This window comes from Panthera pardus, unplaced genomic scaffold (assembly GCF_024362965.1).
Source record: "Panthera pardus isolate Hobbes unplaced genomic scaffold, ASM2436296v1 HiC_scaffold_11, whole genome shotgun sequence".
Classification (NCBI taxonomy): Eukaryota; Metazoa; Chordata; class Mammalia; order Carnivora; family Felidae; genus Panthera; species Panthera pardus.
In genome coordinates, this window is record NW_026526666.1 from 42,866,128 (window position 1) to 42,886,199 (window position 20,072).

Sequence of the window (20,072 nt, forward strand, 5' to 3'; positions counted from 1 at the left end):
CATGTCTAAAAATTTAATGAGTCTTTTACATATATTACATGTCTTTATTTAACCTTTTTGAGCATATTGAAATACTTATAATAATTTTTAATACCCTTGCCTGCTAATTCTAGTATTTGTGTCAATTCTGGACTGATTTTAGTTTATTAATTTTTCTTCATTTTTCCTACTTCTTTGCATTCTTAGTCATTTTTTGTTGGATGCCAGATGTTGTAAATTTTACTTTTTTGGGAACTGGATATCTTTGTATTTTTATAAATAGTCTTGAGCTTTGTTTTGGAGCACAGTTAAATTGCTTAGAAGCAGTTTAATCTTTTCAACTTGTTCTTACAACTTGTTAGGTGAGACCAGAGCAGTATTAAGGCTAGGACTAATTATTCTTCCTACTCAGTTGAGAACTTTCTGAGAACTATACTCAGCACTCTATAAATGATGAGGTTTTCCAGACTTGCTGATAAGAATGGGTAATATTCCAGGCTCTGTGTGAACCCTGGCAACTGTTTCCCTCCAGTCCTTTTAGGTAGTGAATTACCTAACCTCAAATGTGTGTGCTGATATGCATCTGAAAACTCTAGGGGAACCTGCTGCAAATCGACAGAATTCTCTGTCCGTGTACTTGTCTCCTGTCCAGTACTCTGTCTTGCCAACTCTTATCACTTCAGTCTCTCTAGAATCCCAGCCTTCTCCTCTTTACTCAGGGTAACCACCAGAATTCATTTGGGTTCCCCCTTCCTGAGAAATGGCCTGGAAACTCACGTAGTAAGCTGGGACAGTCATAAAGCACACCTCATTTGTTGCCCATTTCTCAGAAATTACTGTCCTTTGCTGCCTGGTGTTCAGTATCTTGAAAACATTTCACATACATTTCACATATTTTATTTTCTTGGCAGATTCAAGAAGAAAGGTGAATTCAGTCTTTCCTTTTCTTGGTCAGAAGAAGAAGTCTTTGATTATTAAATTTTCTTATTAAAATGTCTTTCATGTATATATCACAGGAAAAGTCAAAGGGCTTTAATTTACTTTTGTCATCTATTAGTGGGAAAAGCTACTTTTGGCATGTGTAATGGTCCATTCCATTTTTTTATGATAAATTTAGGAATTTGGAACCAGACACCACATGAAAACTTGGAATTAAGCATCTTTTCTGTAAATAGCACACCATCAACAACAAAAGGTAAAGTAAGAATGCTTTTGTTTTCCCTTGTGAGTGTTTGGAGGTGGAAAGGGCAGAAAAACATCTGGATGTAATTGGAATTACCAGAAAGCAGGACTACAGACACACAAGCTGAATTTCAGGACATCTTTTATCATCATCAGATTATTAATAAGACAAAATAATACACTGTGTAAAGCATTAGAATAGGATGGTGTCATTGTGAAGGACATCTCTTTGAGGTGTCATGATAGATGGAAATGAATAGTGACCACATTGATTCTTCTCTCTGGAGTTGTGAGACCATAGATGCCCAGCATGATAAACAAAAGGAGTCACTAAGCAGGGCTGCATTTGTGTGGTCTTCAATGGGGAAGCTGAGCTTAAGCTGCTTGATATAACATGGTATAGGCTATAAAGTGGGCTGAGAGCTATGGCACCTGGAATTTCCTCACATAGTTGGATATGGAGGTAAGGGTGAAGAAGCATGGGGGAAGGCACACCTGTCTGCCTAAGTATCGCTGGTGACCCAGGGACATTTCTAATATTTGAAAAGTGATACTGGATTATTTGCTTATCTTTAACTTGATGCCTCATCCCAAACGTTTATATCTTCAGTTCTGTATTTATAACACAAATTGAAACAGATATTGTCAACTATCTCCAAAATGAGTACCTTACTCTGAGCAATTCAATTTGGTGGTATCTCTTGGATATAATTGACTAGGTAGTGTTTTTGTTTTGATTTCTTTATACCATATATAAATGATTCACATATGGGAGTGTGGAAGGTAACGATAATAGTATTGGCAGAATACTCATTAGACTCACTAGAGACCAAGTTCTTTATATGTATCAACTCATTTAATCATGTCAATAGCTACAGAAATTAAATATTTTAGCTTTGTATGTGAGGCTTCGGAGAGTAAGTAACTTGCCCAAAGTCATACGCTTTGTGTAGTGAGATCTGAAATGCCTCAGATACCTCATCCGGCAATGTGGGTGTTCACTGGATTCCCCTGAGTTGTTGATGGTGTTAAATGAGATATGGTGTGATAAGTTCTTAGCTACAATGCCTACCACAAAGTAAGTACCCAGTACATGATAGATAAGTACTAGCTTCATTATCAGTAGTGTTCTGCTCAAGATCATGCACTTAGTAGGTTGGAATAAGGATTTGGAAACCACTTCTGATTCCAGAGCCTAAGTTTTTTTTTTTTTTAACGTTTGTTTATTTTTGAGACAGAGAGAGAGAGAGCATGAACGGGGTGGGTCAGAGAGAGAGGAAGACACAGAATCTGAAACAGGCTTCAGGCTCTGAGCTGTCAGCACAGAGCCCAATGCGAGTCTCGAACCCACGAATTGCGAGATCGTGACCTGAGGTGAAGTCGGACACTTAGCCGATTGAGCCACCCAGGCGCCTCCAGAGCCTAAGTTTTTAACCACTGCTTTCCTGACTGAAATTTATTCATCTTGCCATATATTTTAAAAATATATATATATTAGACAATTATTTTTGTTTACATATGATAACTCCAATATTTTATTTCCCATAAGTTGCTTTGTATTGTCTGCTATTTTCCCTGTTGATCCCTTCTACTACTTTGTCTAATAGATTTTTTACTTTTTAAAATATTTGGGTTTTGCATATAAAAAAAATAGAAATAATCTGACTCCGCATCACATTGTTTTCTTTGACAGAGATTTTTTTGTTGTTTGTTTGTTTGTTCGTTTTGTTTGTTTTCCTGAAAGCAGTTAGGCTGGGGCCAAATCACTTTAATTCAACTTGAGATCAAGATGATTAGAATCCAGTTTCAGGTGGGCTAGTCTATTTCTTTTTAGGCTTTCATCTATGGAGAGGTCCTTTAAGGGTCTCAACTGAAAGTCTTAGGTGTTTACCATAGCTCCTTCTTTTTTTTTTCTTAGAATATTTTTTAAATGTTTATTTATTTTTGAAGGAACGAGAGACAGAGCATGAGCAGGGGAAGGGCAGAGAGAGAGGGAGACACAGAATTCAAAATGGACTCAAGGCTCTGAGCTGTCATCACAGAACCCAACACAGGGCTGAATTCATAAACTGTGAGATGATGATCTGAGCTGAAATCAGATGCTTAATTAACCGACTGAGTCACTCGGGCACCCCTATCTCCTTCTCTTTAGTAGGACTTGGACTTGAATTTTTTACTCCCAACTCCACAGACTACTGAAAAGTTTGCTTAGCTTCTCAGTGTCTCAGAGGCTGCCTACAAATCAACAAATATTTTGAAGGGAAAAGCAGAGATAAATATCTGGCTTATCTCTTTATTTCCCTTCTTTAAGGGTCTTGGTTCCTTGCATCCTTGATGACTCCCCAGTGTTATCCAACAGATTTTGGGGGGGCGGGGTTCATATTTTATCCAGTTTTCCCAGTTGGTCTTGGCAGTAAATGTTAGTCTTGTGCAAGTTAGTATGCCATTGCTGGAATCAGAACCTCTTATGCTTTTTAAAGTGTAATATTTGATGTACATATTTTATCTTTACTACTAGGTGGTAAACTCCTAGAAGACAGGTCCATTTTTTATTTGTAACACCTTGCCCTACTTATAGTATGTACTCATATTGTCTGACCGAATTAATGCATTTTTTATTGGGAATCTCCCAATTTAAAAAATAATATTAAACTCATTTTCTTCAGGAGTTAAAATTTCCCATAAAGATGCCATTAAGGAGTCATTGTGATAAATGAATATAGACTCTTAAAAGTGAGCCAAGTAAAGTACATCAAAGTTTTAAAATAATGTCAGAAAAGTCAGACACAAAAATTCTGAAAACCTTTAACTTCCTAGGATTTATTCATTTTATACGAAATAGGTGTTCTGCTAGTGACACTTTGATCCAACATCCTTGTATTGTCAGAGTTCAGAAGCCTTAAGGCTTCAAAGTGCTCCTCTGATTTTGATCCAAAACCATAATCAGGTTTTGATCCATTGCAGACAAGAGATTTAATCTCTAGAGTCCAGTGGCAGCTATGGCACCAGAGGAACCATTAACACACATACCAAAGGCCCAGTGAGGAGCAAACAACTGATAGACGTGTTGCTAAAAATGTCCCCTTCCTTCTTCCCTTTCTTTGATTACTTGCCATAACCATATTTGTTTCTTTTTTGTAGTTTTTTTTGAATTATAGTTTTTGTTATTTATTTAAGAAATATATTTAGTGTTTACCATGAGCTAAATTCCATGTAAATATTAGGGCTGGGTAGATGCCGACAGGGATATAAAAAATATTAAATAGAATACTTGACCTCCAAATGAGGAAACAGATTTGTGTGTGTGTGTGCGCGCACACGCGTGCGTGATGATGAAAAGAGTAGATACCCAGACAGGATGAAACCAGACCCAGCTTTTAAATTCCAGATTGAAAAAAACTTACTGTGGAAACTATGTTTATTGACTGAACAAATGGATTTCAAGGAAATTGTTAAAAGGTGGGTTCGGATTGCTACAGAACATGCTTAGATCTGAGGTGCTTGTAACTTAAGTCACAGGAAGATGGTAAGTTAGGTTCGCAGGATTTGGCAAAGGATATTTCAAAATAAAAGCAACTCTGAATTTTTGCCTATTTTTGTAAGTGTAAAGAGGGATTCTAAGATTCCAACAGACAAGAAAGTTTGGGAACTCACAGATCCTAAAACTAGAGTTTTCATTTAAGTCATACAGTCCAGGAAAATTTGGGCAGGGGAAGTCTCCGCAGGGAATGTGAGACTGGAATCAGGTTCAGAAGAGAGCTGTCTCCACTCACAGCTGATCAGTCAGAGTCCTGGAACCTGAGCCAGGAGAGTCAGACTGCTTTAGATTGAATGGTTTTAAACAAATTGAACAGATTATATAGTGTGGTGGATCCATAGATGCAATGACTGATTTATTCAGGATGGGCTCAATCAAATTCTTTGTTTTGCCAAAGAGGAATGATCCTGGACAACATTTGTCTTTCAACTCATTAGTGAAATGCTTCTAACAATATTTTATAACTGGCCAAACTGAGGAATACAATATTTTGATAATTAAGAGCTAACATTGTGTTAATCTTTCTTTGTCCAACGTTTATTTATTAAATAGGTATGTGTTACTAGATACCTGGGGAATCATAAATAAAAGATACTGATTATTATTTAGAACAGTTTTGACTGCTACTGATGGAAAACTTTCAAATAACAGACCTCCCAGTATAGGGCTAGTATGTTGCTGATTTCCAGGTAATTTTCACCATCCATGTTGTCATAGTTCAAGTTCATATTCATGTTCCCAGGACAAAGTAGAGGGGACAAAGAATAAGTGTCAGTTGTCTAGTTTTGAAAGACTTCATCATTATTATTTTTGTTTACACACAAAAAATTCACTCTTTGTGCACAGTTTTGAGTTTTAATATGTATATAAGTTTGTGTAACCACTCCCACAAATAGGACACAAAACTGCTCTATCAGCCCCCCAAATTCCTTCATGCTACTCCTTTGTAGTTAACACACACCCCCTGACAAACTCAACCCTTGGGAACCACTGATTTATTCTCTATCCCTACACTTTTGCCTTTTAAAGAATGTCATGTAAACAGAATCATACGATAAGTAACTTTTTATTTGGTTTCTTTCACATAGCATAATGCACTTGAGATTTATTCATATTGTGTTCATATTTTTTTAAATTTCAGAGAATATTTCATGGTGTGGATGTACCACAATATATCCATTCACCTGTTGAAGGACATTTTGGCCATTTCAAGTTTGGGTGATTATGAATAATATTGATATAAATATTCATGTACAAGATTTTGTTCTGAACATAGGAGTAGGATTGCTGGGTCATTGGGCAAGTGTATATATGCTTAACATTATAAGAAACTCCCTGTTTCCAGTATGACTGTCCCATTTTACATTCTTTTCTATAATGCATGAGCATTCAGATTGCTACACATCTTCATCAGCATGTAATATTGTGATATTTTGTTGTCTTTGCTGCTTTGCTTTTTTTGTTTGCTTGTTTTTGTTTTTTAAGCCATCTTAATAGGTATGTATGTGGTGGTATTTCAATATGGTTTTAATTTGTATACCCCTAATGACTAACATTGCTGACCATTGTCTCAAGTATTTATTTCAATCTACATATTTTTATTGGTTAATGAATGTGGTTAGTTATGTGGTTAATTTTATATGTCAACTTAGTTAGGCCGCAGTATCTATATATTTGGTCAAACACATCTGAATGTTGCTATGAAGATAATTTTAAGATGAGATTAACATTAAAATCAGTAGACTTCGAATAAAGCAGATTACTCTCCATAATGTGGGTGGGCCTCATCCAATTAGTCAAGGCCTTAGGAAAAAGGACTAACCTCCCCCCAGAATCCTAATTAACTGCCCAACTCTTTTGCCCATTTTTATATTGAATTGTTTTGTTTCTCATTATTGAGATTTGAGAACTTTTTTTTAAGTTTATTTATTTTGAGAGAGAGTATGAGTTGGGTAGGGGCAGAGAGAGAGGGAGAGACAATTCCAAGTAGGCTCCACACTGATACAGCAGAGGCCAACATGGGGCTCAAACTCACAGACTGTAAGATCATGACCTGAGCCAAAATGGAGAGTTGGCCACTTAACTGACTGATACCCAGGTGCTCTGAGATTTGAGAAGACTTTATATAGTCTTGCTATGGACTGAATGTTTTTGTCTGAAAATTCATATATTGAACCCCTAACCCAATGTGATGTATTAAGAGATGGGGCCTTTGGGAGGTAACCAGATTTAGATGAGATCATGATGGTAGGGCTTTTCTTTTTATGTTTGCTTGTTTATTTAATTAATTAATTTAATATAATTTATTGTCAAGTTGACTAACATACAGTGTATAGAGTGTGCTCTTGGTTTTGGGGTAGATTCCCATGATTCATCACTTATGAGGGTGGGGCTCTTCAGATGGGGTAAGTACCCTTATTAAGAAGAAACCATTGAGGGGGAGCACCTGGGTGGCTCAGTTGGTTAAGTGTCTGAGTCTTGATTTGGGCTCAGGTCATGATCTCATGGTTTGTGAGATTCAGCCCCATGTTGGGCTCCATGTTGACAGCTCAGACTCTGCTTGGGATTCTCTTTCTCCCTCTCTCTCTGCCCCTCCCCAGCTCGTGCTCTCTTTCTCTCTCTCCATCTCTCTCTCAAATTAAATAAGCATTAAAAAAGGAGGAGAAGGGGGGGGAGAAACCATTGAGGGCATTCTCTCTCTTGCTCTCTCTCCCTCCATCACATGACCACACAGCAGGAAGATAGTCATCTGCAATCTAGGAGGAGGGCTCTCACCAAACACCAAACTGACCAGCACTTTGCTCCTGGACTTCCCAGCCTTCAGAAACGTGAGAAATAAATGTGTGTTATTTAAGCCAATCTGTTTGTGGTTCTTTGTTATAGCAACCCAAGCTGACTAAGACAGTTTTATGTAAAAATCCTTTGTTAGATATGTGATATCCAAATATTTTTCCTGAGGGGTGCCTGGGTGGCTCAGTCGGTTAAGTGTCCGACTTCAGCTCACCTCATGATCTCACGGTCTGTGAGTTCTAGCCCCACGTCAGGCTCTGTGCTGACAGCTCAGAGCCTGGAGCCTACTTCAGATTCTGTGTCTCCCTCGCTCTCTGCCCCTCCCCCGCTCATGCTCTGTCTCACTCTCAAAAATGAATAAATGTTAAAAAAAAATTAAAAAAAAATTTCCCCTAGCTATAACTCTTTTTTTCCCCCAATTCCCTCAAGAGGGTTTTTCTCATATCAAACATTTTCAATTTTTATGAAGTCCAATTTTTCAATTTTTCATTTGTGGATTGTGCTTCTGGTGTCATATGTGTAAGAATTCTTTGCTCAATCCAAGATCATGTAGAGTTTCTTCTAAAAGTTTTATTGGTTAAAGTCCATGACCTATTTTGAATTTAACTTTTGCTTGAGGAATATCTAGGTTCTTTGTTTTGATTTGCCTAGTGATGTCCAATTGTTCCAGCACCATTGATTGAAATGACTATCCTTTCCTTATTAAATTGCCTTTGTACCTTGGACAAAATTCAATTGAAAATATTTATATGGGTTTATTTTTAGACTCTTAATTCTGTTCCATTGATCTATGTTTCTATCCTTTTACCACACTGTTCTCATTATTGTAGCTTTATAGTAAGTCTTAAGATTGGGTGGTTTGAGTCCTTCAACTCTGTTCTCATGTTTTCAAATTATTTAAGTTACTTTATTTCCTTTGCTTTTCCATAACATGTTACAGTCAGCTTGTCTAGATCCACAAAAATATCCTGTTGGGATTTTTATTTATGTTTCTTTAACTATATAAATGTTGAAAGGGTAGTTTGGAACAAAGAGCAGCCAGTGCCTTGCTTACAAGAAAGACATCAGGGATGTGAGAGATCCATAAAGAATTGTCTCTACAAAATTTACGCCTAAATATTTCTTATTCATATAGCTATTATAAATTTATAAATGGAGTTTTTTAAGTTTCCAATTATTCATTGTCAATGTATCCCAATACAATTGGCTTTTATATATTGATCACTTTTCCTGCAATTTTTTTAAAATCTCTAAGACTAGAATTTTTTTTGTAGATTTGTTGGGATTTTCTATGTAAAAAATTCTGTCATCTAGGAATAGGGAGACTTTTGTGCCCATCATTTGCTTTTTATTTCTGTTTCTTGCCCTATCATGCTGAACAGAACTTCCAGTATAGTGACAAATACGAATGGTGAAAGCAGACATCCTTGCCTTGTTGCCAAGCATTGGCAGAAAGGCATTCAGTCTTTCACCATTCAGTATGATGTTAGGTTGTGGGCTTTTGTAGATGCCACTTTTCATACACAGATTTAAGGGACTCCTTTCCTCACCTCCTTACTCCCTGTGATTTCTCCCATAACTCTGTTTCTCAGAAGCACACTTTCCTGATGCTGTGTCCATAAATCCAGGCCTTAACCTCCCTGTTTGCTCAGCGCTTCCCCCTACTGGGTCTACCTTGAAGTGGAGAATTCAGAGAAGAGCTTTAGGTGCCATTTCTATTCCTGCCACCACTATTGTAGGGATGCAGCTTCATTACTGAGGCTCCATCCCATAGAAGGCTATCTTTATAGCCTTATTAGAGAGAGAGAGCCTCTTATTAGAGAGAGAGAGAGAGAGAGAGAGAGAGAGAGAGAGAATTTTGGGAGGCGATTTTTCTGTCCATGCATAATGCACTGTTCTAGGATTTGGGACACCTAGAGTGTAATCCAAGAGATACAAGGAGAAAAACAAACAAATAAGGAATCCACTGCTATATGGAATATTCTTCACATTTTTGTTTCTGTCTCCAGTCTGACTGCTAATATTTACTTTTCAAAGATCTCAGATAGTTCATTTATTTTTTTGACTAGGGATTTTTAGCTGTAAACAGTGAGGGATAGGTTGTTCACTCCTTAAATGAAATCAGAAAACTATCAACCATTTTGTAAGGTTGCAGCCTCAAGCTTACACAACACTCAGGCTTACACCTCATTGACCAAAACTTAATAATTTGACCATACTCACTGGCAAAGGTGCGTGGCCAAATGGCCAGCCAAAACCTAGAGGCTCTAACACCACAAAAAAAGAAAAAAATGGAAAAATAAATATAGAAAACATCCAGCAGTTTCTGTACCCCTATTCTTTTGTTTTTTAATGTTTTTATTTATTTTTGAGACAGAAAGAGACAGAGCATGAGCAGGGGAGGGGCAGAGAGAGAGGGAGACACAGAATCCAAAGCAGGCTCCAGGCTCTGAGTTGTCAGCACAGAGCCAGATGCCAGGCTCGAACCCATGGACTGTGAGACCATGACCTGAGCTGAAGTCGGACACTCAACCGACTGAGCCACCCAGGCGCCCCTCTGTACCCCTCTTCTTACCTACAAAAATTTCAATGTCTAATAGGGGAGAACGGCATGCAAGCCATGAGTTACATTATTATGTTGTAAGTACTATAAGGAAGATTTGTCCTTGTGAGCATAGTTTCCACAATGGAGTCTCTGGAATCTAGGGCACTCTGAAGATAGTCATGTAGGTCCCAAATCATTGTCATATTTTACAAAACTTCACAGAAGCCTTATGTTTATCTTTGATTAGTTTTCAAAAGTTAGCAAAGCATTAAATATCTTTCTCTTTGGTTGGAATTCTGTCCACTCAATTAATAATTGTAGTTTTCTCATCCTGATTAGAAATTTAGAATAGATGTAAAATTTCTCAGTTATTAAAAATATAAAACAAATTACTTTTCATGTAATAAGTGCGATATAGTAGATAGTATCTTTCAAAACATATTGTTGGTAGATTTTATTAGTCTAGATTCTTCTGACAGCAAATAAAATAGTAAAATTCAGGTTTTAGATGGTTTTTATGAAACAAAAAAGAAAAGGGGCATTTATTGCTCATATAATTGAGAAAAACATACTAGAATAAGCATTATTCATGATTTTTTGAGGGTTCAAAATATCACCAGCTAGCTTTTTGTCTCTTCACTTCTATGCAGCAGGGGCATTTTTCCAACTGAAGGGAAGATCGTTATTGGCCAAATAGGCTACCGGTGTACTTTCATAGTGATATCACTGGGAAGAGTCAATTCCTTTCTTCCAGAATCTATATTTCAATCACAGGAATGAGAGCTGATTGACCTTGCTTGGGTAGATACCCATTCCAAACCAATTACCATGGGCAAGATGATATGGTCCAAAGTTTGACCCATCATGGATTATAGGCTCACCCTTATGATCATGGTGTGGTTTCTAGATGAAGAAAGAAGACAAAGAAAAGAATGTGTGTTGGGAAAAGAAAATAACAGGTACCAAGAATTAATCTAGAGAATAATAAGAGAGCCAATATTACACCTGAAATTATTTACTTGTCTTTTAGTTGGCTATCTTATTTCTTATTCACCTCCATAGTTATATCATTCACCAACATTTTCCATTGAGAAAGATCATAATCAAAAAAGTTTCTGAAATTATTAGTTAGAATATATTCTAAATTTAACTTTCTTCTTTCTGTCAAGGGTTCTGAATTGTCACTTTGTATCCCCAAGTCAAGAATATTTTCTGTCATTAGAGCCAGAGAGGAAATATCAACTTCATTTTAGCTATAGGTGGTATAGATCACAAAGCTCTTTATTTTATTTTTTCTCCATTCCTTTGCCACATTCCAGCTGTGATAGAGATAACCTAGCACCAGGCCTGAGTGTTAATTTGAAATATTATAGTTTCCCACTTAAAAAAAGTTCCAAATTGTTTTTACTTAAATTTTCAACTGTCACCTAGTAAATATATATTAAATGAATAAATTATAAATGAATACCCAATAAACATTGTTCATTCAGAATATCAAATACAAAAGTTTTTTGTCTTTTTGTGAGATCTTGTAATTTCTCCTCTATATACTTAATGTTTGTGATGCATGCTTCACCCTAATTTAAACTGCGATTTCAGCTTTTTTTTTCTTTTTCTTTTTTTCTAGCCTGTGGCTCATGCATTTCTGGAAACAGTATTCCTAACATCACATCAATTTTAAAAACTTGACTGCATTTCTCATGTTTCTGTCCTCCTTCCAGCATCTCAGAATCTATCCAGTGCCAATGTGTCTGGGATTCTCAGTTCCCAATGTATTTGTTCCAGTTTGGGAAGCCAAATAACAATGTATACTTAGAAACAGATTTTACTCCCTTAACTAACTCTTGATAATGACTGAATTAATATTCCTTCATTTAGACCTATGCACCCTGTTATGCTTTTTACTACCAGAACTCCATTCTAAATATGTAACGTTCTTTTCTCCATTCTGTACATGTGTTAACACGATAACTTCTTAAAAGCTTTCCCCTTGTTTTTTTTGTTTGTTTTTGTTTTTGTTGTTGTTGTTGTTGTTTGGTAAAGGCAACTCCATGGGATTATTTTTGGCTATATTCATTCATTCTTTCTTTCTTTTTTTTAATGTTTATTTATTTTTGACAGAGAGACAGAACATGAGCGGGAGAGGGGCAGAGAGAGAGGGAGACACAGAATCTGAAGCAGGCTCCAGGCTCTGAGCTGTCAGCACAGAGCTGGACACAGGGCTCAAACTCACGAACTGTGAGATCATGACCTGAGCTGAAGCCGGACGCTCAACCAACTGAGCAACCCAGGCTCCCCGATTCTTTCAAGTTGTTTACTAGATTTAGTACAACTTTGTGTATTTCAGTCATTTGATCCATGAACAATCCTGACATAGGAAAATATGGAAATTTTTGGCTAATCAATATCAAGATGAGAAATTGAGGCATTACCAATCTGCCCTTTCTTTTTTACTATGTAGAATTCACATATCTTCTCTCATGTTTATGTGTCACTTTCATGTAGAAGCTTTTTTTTTTTACCTCTTCTAGGTAGAGATGGAGAGGTAGATAGCTTGTGGGTACTCTGTAATGATCCTGACTATTGGTATTCATGGCTTTGGGAACTTGCTTCTAACCAATAGAATACCTCAACATTGAGGTGATGTCATGCCCATGATTAAATTAGAAGAGATTATAACTTTTGATAGCAGACTCTCTTTTTTGGCAGCTTTGATAAAGCAAGCTGCCATGTTGGTGAGCTGCCCTATAGAGAGGCCCACATGACAAGGGACTAAGAACAGCCTCCTGCTTACAGCCATCAAGCAACTGAATCTAGCCAACAACCACATGAACTTGGAAGTGTATCCTTCCCCAGCTGAACGTTCAGAAGAGGTATATGTCATAGTCAAGACCTTGACTGCAGCTTTGTGAGAAACTCTAAAGAAGAGGTACCAGATAAGCCAAGCGTATATTCCTGACTCACAGAAATTGTGATATAATAAATGTGTGTTGTTTGAAGTAATCGAGTTTGTGATAATTTGTAACACACCAACAGATAATTAATACAGATGGTCTTTAGGCCTTTATAATATTCTGTACATATTCTTATCATAGCACTTATCACATCCTATTCTCTATTATACGGATGACTCCCAAATTTGTATCTCTAGGCTAGACCTTTCTCCTGAGCTTCATATGTAAAACTTCATTTCAATGTCCTATACATACCTCAAATTGATTATGTCTAGGATTCAATCTCTAATTGCTTCTTCTACTATATTTCCTATCATAAATAGTGGTATCGATATCTGCTCAACTGTTGAAGTTAACTTGTGAATTATTCTTGATTTTCCTCTTTTCTCTGCGATCCTTTTAAAAAGTAAGTCAGGGGTGCCTGGGTGGCTCAGTCGGTTAAGCGGGCTGACTTTGGCTCAGGTCATGATCTCGCGGTCTGTGAGTTCAAGCCCTGCGTCGGGCTCTGTGCTGGCAGCTTAGAGCCTGGAGCCTGCTTCAGATTCTGTGTCTTCCTCTCTCTGCCCTTCCGCTGCTTGTGCTCTAGCTCTCTCTGTCTCAAAAATAAATAAAAAAACATTAAAAAAAATTTTTTTTAAAAAGCAAGTCAGATATATGTCTTTGTTTAAAACCTTTCTATGTTTTCCATGGATTGCTCTTATAATAAAAATCCTTATGGTAGCCTGTAAGACTTATTAAGTTGCTTATTTATCTCTAACCACCACTTTCCACTTCTCACCTTATGGTTTTTCTCAAGGCAGCCATAGTAAGTGAACATCTAGATTTTTGAACTTTCGTGCTTCCTCTTTTCATGATTTTCTATATTATACTGTTCCCTGTCCATGCTTATCTACTTCATACGTCCTTTGCTCAATCTGCTTCCACTGATCCTCTGATCTCAGCTTAAATTCACTTTCACCAGGAAGCCTGCCTTGATAATTAATTCCCTTGTCCAACCTGTCTGTGTAAGGATCTCCTCTGTCATCACCTCCAAATGACCTGTATTTTTTCCTTTCCCAGCACTATCCCATTGTTATACTGTAAACTTCATAAAGGCAGGGACTGTGTTGAATTTTTTCACCCAGTGAATCCCTTATGCCTGTTTTAATTTATATTTCCTGTTCACTGTGATGATCAGCATCTTTTCATGTGCTTATTCGCCATTTATATATCTTCCTTTGTGAAGCATATGTTCAAATTGCCCATTTTAAATTGAGATGTTTATCTTATTGAGTTGTAAAAGTTCTTTATATCTTCAGGATACAAATCCTTTGTCAGCTATGCATATTACAAATATTTTCTTCTGTCTGTGGGTTGTATTTTCATTTCCTTAACAGTATCTTCCAAAACATTTTTAATTGATTAAATTCCTTCTTTATAATATTTTTCTTTTAAAATGATTTTTGCTTTTTGTATCCTAGGGAATTTTTGTCTAATTCAAAGTGATGAAGATTTTATACTTTGTTTTGTTCTAGAATTTTTATTTTCTTTTATACTTAGATCAATCATACATCTCAGGTCAATTTTTCTATATGTGAGGTAAGAGTTAAAATTATTATTATTATCTTTTTCCATATAGATACTCAGTTGTTTCAGCACCATATGTTGAAAAAACTATTCTTTTTCCATTGGATAACTTTGGCATCCTTATGAAAATCAATTGACCAAGCATATGTGGATCTCTTTCTGGACTCAATAACCATAGCTCATGAGATCATTGGGTAGCCTTTTCAACTTAATATATAATGTAGAAGAAGAACCTTTTGGAAAGAACATAAGATTTCAGCACAGACTGAGAAGAGACAAGGAAGATAATAATCTTACAACTAGCTATCTCCTCTCCCTTTACTCATTCTCCACTCAGAATAACTCACCTACCACACAGGATTAGTCACTTCCAGGAAGACGGAAGTAGGTTATTCAGGTCACAAAAGCCACTTAACCACATAAGTGTGACTCCTCTATTAGATTTTCTTTGGAAGTTGTAGATAGCAAGTGAAAGTCAGAACAGGTGCATATTATGATTTTTACTTTCTCAGTCTGTTTCTTAGCCCTGCTTAAGTCTCCAGTTAGATGCATATAGCTATCATTACATTAGAAAATTTTCATTTAAGCTCAGTAGATAAGTATAGATGAAACCATCATAAGAAAAAAAACCTAATCAGGGTAATTCACATTCATGGTAACTACTAAAGCCGAGAGTGAATGCATATCAAGAATAATAGTACAAGACTAATTGATCTATACAGATAAAAGGGATAAAACGAATCCATATTTACACTTACATTGGTTCCACATCCTATGCTATTTTAATTCACAGCTTACTTTGAAATGTCTTTGAAAGGTATTGTTTGTTCAATGAATACATTTAAAAATAGTACCTTGACTGAACCCTGGGGTCCCCTAGCAGATTTCAGAGCAGATAGGAGAAGAGTTTTTAGCATTTTGAATAACTCCTAATTTTCTAGTAAACATTGCTCTTCTATAAGATACTTCTGTCAGGAAGCCTCAAGTTGTGTTAGATGAAAGCATCTTTTTGTCTTGGTGGCTGTCTCCTGTATTAACCATTTCTATAAGGCATTGCTAACAGAAGTTCAAGATGCACTTCCTGAGATTCACTGTGTGTTGGGTCATCCTAAGAGTAAGAATCACCCTGTAGGTATATTTGAACATTACTTGCACATATAATGTAATGACAATTTTTATATTTGAATCATTTCCTTATACTTCTTTTACTTCCGTATCATATGCAACATTCTCATTTGCATCATTTTTGTGGCCATTAACTTGTTTTGGGTTATCTTGGTTATTTGGAATTTTGATTTATTCTTCTATTTTTTTGGTAAACTTCATAAAGATAAGTACTACAACCTACTCATCTCTGTATTCTCCAAAGCACTAATGAAGCACCATGAATTTGGTTATATTCAATGTATATTTGTGTAGTATTAATAAATACCAGGACTAATTCTATAGTTATATACTAATCATATTATGAAGCTTCCAGTCTACTTCATTGCCAGGAACACAATTAAGCTCATGGCCCATCCAATTCTCAATAATGAGAAGACAGGTTTGACAGTGTGGGATGATTAAAATGTTTAATGTTCAATTAGTCTTCTTGGATTAAGTCTAGTAAAGAAAAAGATAGGTAATTTAAAGTTATATTATAGAGAATATTATTTTACAAAAACCTTAAGAGGGCAATTTGAAAAGGGCATTGATTGCTCAAAACATAAAATATCCAAGGCACCATTTTTGAAACTACAAAGACCAGATAAAAGGATTATAAATATACTGAAAGTGAGTGATACAGACTAGAAACCTGAAAAATGTGGCAAAACTCGGTATGAAGAATTTATTTAATCTAGCAGAAATAGGAAAAGGTGGACAATATAAATGACTCTTAAATCTACAGTGACATCTATTATCATAAATTACCAACATGAGGAATGTCATGATATCAAAAGTAATTTTCTTGAGTCATTACATTTCAAAGACATAGAACAATAGCAAGTATATAAAAATATGAATGTGTGAAATGTGAACAAATTTCCCCCACTGGGAAGCGAAGGAAGTTACAGGTCTTTGTGAAGCATTTCAAGAATGAAGTCAGCAATAAACAGTGGTAGAGTTGGGGTTGGGGGTTGTGGCGTGTACTTGTGGGCACCTACCAGCAATGGAATGTGCTCCCAAAGTTTAGGAACATGAATTTGGTGACATTTGCCATTATTAGAAATAACTTGTTTTAAGAGATGGTATGTGAATATGCTGCCGCTAAGGCAAGGAGCCCCCATAGCACAACCATTTTAGGCTAATTTTTTTAAGAGCGCTCATGTCAAATCTTGCTTTCCCACATGGAGTTGCATTCCATTTGACAGAACATGTGCTTTGGAGGAGACCTTGGGGGCAAAGGAGTTCCACTTTCTGTCTAATTACATAAAATACTGAACAAGTAGGTGGTCTTGGTCTGTGAAAACTTTCTACAAATTTACTCATTCTAAAAACCTACACTCTAATTCTGGATTTTTTTCTGAATGTCCTTCTGAGATAAAATCTGCAATTTGACTCATTTTAAAATGAATTTTATACCTGGATTAATGCCTTTCGAATGTTTGAATTTAGTTCTTCCTGAAAACTTCTACCAAGCTAGCTAAGTCTTTCCAGTCGCTGGTGCAACATGACTTCCAGTTCTCTCGTGATCCTGGTTGCTCTTAACTTGTTCCCTTTCTTTTGAACGAATTCTCATTTTTCTGTGTCTTTAAAGTATTGTGACTCCCACTGCCATAAATAATGGGCGATATATTGGAAGAACTAATTCATGAAAGAAGAAATATAAATTTCCAAAAAATATGCAAAAATGTTTAATTTCCATAGTAATCAACTGGATGCCAATTAAAGCAAGATACCATTTTTGGCATATGTGAAATTGGCAAAGATGGAAGAAACAACACAAAATTCTGGCAAGGGTGTGAGGAAGCAGGCACCTCAGTACATTGGTACACTAAAAGAAAAAAAAAATCAGAGAAGTGCCCAAAAACTCTTGAACAAACCTGTTCGTATAGAAAAAAATGACAATGGGGGAATGGTTAAATAGATTATGGCACAATATAGCTATTAAAAGTGTTTTAAGATAATTTAATGACATTGGGGAAATGCTTGCAATTTCTTATTAAGGATTAAAACAAGTTTTAAAAATACTTCCAGAAGTGGTCTGATCAATTCTGAACCTTGCTATCTCTTCTTGGACTTTTCTATGCATCTTAGGTCACAGTGACCTTTTAAATTGCTATGTATCATATTAGAGTGCTCTAAAACCTCCAAATATTTTTCATGAGTACTGCTGTAAAGTCATGCTCTTGTCTTTTCTGAACCTAAGTGCCCTGCTTTACATTTGTTCCTGTCAGATTTCATTTGGTTTTATTGAACCCATATGTTTGTGTTGTTGAATGCTTTTTTTCTTTTTATATCGTTCCATATTGAACAGCCACTCACAGCTCTGCATGATCCACAGATCCATTTGCATGACATTAATGTCCTCATCCAACATTAATGCCCTTTTATCTATCAAAGATTATAGAGTATGTCCTTTTTCTTTTTTTTACTAGAGATGAAAACCACTATAATCAGCGTCACCAAAATATGTCTTGGACAAGCCATTTTAATTTGAGGTAAGACTGGCACTAAAGATGGAAAACCATTCTAAGTGAATTGAATTGTATCTGTTACACTTCTGGGGAAACGTAGGCATGTGGAGGAAAATTATTTTGGAAGATTACATAGATTTTTAAGTGACTTCATAAGCATAGAAATAGTATGTTTGAAAAGTTTTACAATGATAGATGCAAGAACTCTTAATGCATGGTGTAAGAGGCTGCTGGTGTACACACACTGCATATTTGTATTACTCAACAATTTTAGGCATGGGTTCAGGGGTAGTAAACCTCAATTTAATCCTGTAAAGTACCTGCAGATATTATCACCAGTTACAGCCCTTAAACAGAATGTCCAACCTATGTCATTCATCAACCAGATGCTATAGTTTTTTTGTCCTTAAAAGGAATTTCACATTGATCTGGAAGAAGGCAAACACTGGCTGCTTCTCTTCTCTAATTATTTTGTTTTTAGAGTCTCAACTAATCTCTCTCAATAGACAAACTAAGAAAATTTATATGTTAACATGCAAAGCATTTTTCCCAAGACAGCAAATAGTTTCCTATTAGGTGAGAAAGAACTTTAGGATGTGAAATTCTGTTTGCATTAAGGGAAAAGAATTTCTAGATAGCTTAAAGAAAATAATGTGCAAAAATAGAAAGTATTGAGAAGGGAAGAAAAATGTTGGGAGCTAAAGAGAAAAAAGTATGAAGGGCCTCTCTCCAGGGGAATATACCTTATGCCATTTTGGTATGGACAACCAAATATGGCATATTAAGTCCCTTTCCCCTGAACAAGCTCATATGCCAATGTGCATAGGGAAAGGGAGGGGTGTGCAAGAGAGAAATTTGTTATTTTCAGATATGAGAACCGCCAGTTTCATTTTTTACTTTAAAAAAATCATCGCAACATTGCATAGACCTGAAGACCAAAGCGAAGTTGAAAAGGGAACTTAATTTTTGCAACATCTTACAAGGGAAGGAAAGAGGCATACACACAATATTGGTTGATCAGAGGCAAGGATAGATCTATCTTATGTTAACCAAAGATCATGAAGACATTAAAAGTCATGTTACTTCTACTGTTGGTAGAGTTAAGTCACTTGAAAGTATTTCTAGCATATTAATTTCTGTCTTTATTTTTTTGGGTAAGGGAAATCATTTCCTCTCTTTTTGGCATTATAGGACCTAGAACAATATTCCCTAGTTTATTTTGTTTGAGGCATGGATACTGACATCCATTTAGTTTTCAATTAGCAATAATCACGCCTCGGATAAACCTCATTGGCTATGATACTGCCACTTTGCAAAGCTACTGACATCCATTTAAAGAGAAATTTTTCTTAGGTGTTCTTAATAAGGATTATCAACATAATTCATCCATACAGTTGCACAAAACTGAGTAATTTTTTTTTTTAGGCTATATGTCATCATGACTAAGAATACTATGCCAGAGACTGCTACATATTCATTAAACTCTGTTCCTTTTCCTCCCAGGCACATCAGACAACACTGCCCACCTCTACCAGGCCACGTGACTGAAACTACCCAGTGGAATATGGATGGAGTGTTGCATACTTGTGGACTTGTCCACAAAACCCTCCAACACAGAATCCTCCGTACTCTTTCCCCATTAGCAGGCCAAATGGAGAGGTTTCCAAGAATGCAGAGGAGGGCAAAGCTACATGATGGGAGAAGCCTGGGTCACTGAATCATCCTCAGAGACAAGCTGTTTGGAGAGGAGCATCTAAACAAACCTTATTCTCTTAAGCCACTGAAATTTTGGGGTTGTTGTTTACATCGATTAACCTGCCCCAATGAGGTATGGACTTTGGGTCAAATTGCCTGAGCTCAAAACCTCATTTCATCACCAGCTATGCAACCTTGGACAA

The 20,072-nt window shown here is 36.3% G+C and overlaps 1 pseudogene; it reads right to left on the minus strand.

Moving 5' to 3' along the window:
* Nucleotides 1–19,416: 19,416 nt before the first annotated feature.
* LOC128776051 (U4 spliceosomal RNA) lies at nt 19,417–19,494 on the minus strand (annotated as a pseudogene).
* Between the last annotated feature and the right edge of the window lie 578 nt (nt 19,495–20,072).